This window comes from Chaetura pelagica, unplaced genomic scaffold, assembly GCF_000747805.2.
Source record: "Chaetura pelagica isolate M959 unplaced genomic scaffold, ChaPel_1.0 scaffold212, whole genome shotgun sequence".
Classification (NCBI taxonomy): Eukaryota; Metazoa; Chordata; class Aves; order Apodiformes; family Apodidae; genus Chaetura; species Chaetura pelagica.
The window spans coordinates 502869-504412 of NW_009952365.1; positions in this window are offsets into that span (position 1 = coordinate 502869).

Sequence of the window (1544 nt, forward strand, 5' to 3'; positions counted from 1 at the left end):
AATGATGAGCTCATATTTTCCACAAGGAAGTAAGCAGCCTTGTCAGATGAGTGATTCTGTACTTGATTTCCAGTATTTTCTACAGCTGGCTACTGCAAACAATAAGTCCACCAACAGTAACTCAGTATTTTTCTAATGAATTGGTTCTGGGTCTGTATCTAGCATCATTGAACTGCCCAAAGTTTGCTGACATGAGAGCTGACAGGAAGTTTAATTCCTGTGTGTGCAGAGCATCTTGGAATCATAGACTGGTTTGGGTGGGAAGGGACCTTCAAGGTCATCCAGTCCCAAGCCCCCTCCATGGGCAGGGACACCTCCCACCAGCCCAGGCTGCTCCAAGCCCCATCCGACCTGCCCTTCAACACTTCCAGCGATGGGGCAGCCACAGCTTCCCTGGGCAACCTGGGCCAGGGTCTCACCCCCCTCACACTAAATAATTTCTTCCTAATGTCTAACCTAAATCTCCCCTCTTCCAGTTTAAAACCACTACCCCTTGTCCTCTCTCTACAAGCCCTTGTAACAAGCTCCTCCCCAGCTTTCCTGTAGGAAGGCACTATAAGGTCTCCTTGGAGCCTTCTCTTCTCCAGGCTGAACAGCCCCAACTCTCTCAGCACAAACCATCTGCACTACATCTTATTTAAGCCTTTAAATAAATCTCTAACTGGGATTTGCCTGGGATACCTGTATTAGACTCCCTGCACTGGCTGAGTTTCACAAGATTAGAAAATAATTACCCTGACTAAAGTGCTTTTGAGCGCCCACCCAGGCAGGGAAGGAAGCACTGGAACTTCCACCACCCCCAGCTAAAAAAATCAACTGCAGCAGAGACACATGGTGAGGAGTCTGGGGAGAGCTTTATACATCATGAACCTGGGTAATGAGGCAAAGCCACCCCCCCTGCAGCATTCAGCAGACAGAACAATACATCAAATCCAGCTACGGAATCATCTCTGAGCATGGCTGTGAACACTCACTGCCTCCTTCTCCTCACTCTTTTTACTATGTCATTTTCCAGAGTTTCTCTTTTCACAACATTTTTTTATGCTCCCTACTTCTATTTATCTCTGAACAACACTTACATGAGGAGAGGTTCCAAACCAGGGCTGTTTTGTCCTAAACCAATGGCATGGACACAAAGCCCACATTCACACAAACGTCCTAAAGGATCTGTTGTTAAAAACCATGTTCCCAGTGGGGATTTTACGTTCAGCCTCATTGCAGACAAAGAAAAAGCCCAGACTCCAGCTTACCAGTCTCCCAGCATGGAAGACACTAACTCTTTTTCCACCCTGCCTGTCCCTGGAGCTCCTTATCTCAGTTTTACTGGGAACAAACAGGTGGCAAAGTCCTGCTATGCTGAGGGTGGTTTTGAATCTAAAAAGAATGGGATGTAGGATGAGAAAAAAACCAACAGATCAGGAACAAAAGGGACCACTGCAAACACCACCTACCCTAAGTGATGGGAAGGGCATGTGCTCTGAATCAGGGCAGAGGGGAATGGGAGGGACTCAGCCGAAAGAGTCATCATTGAAAAAAATGTGTCA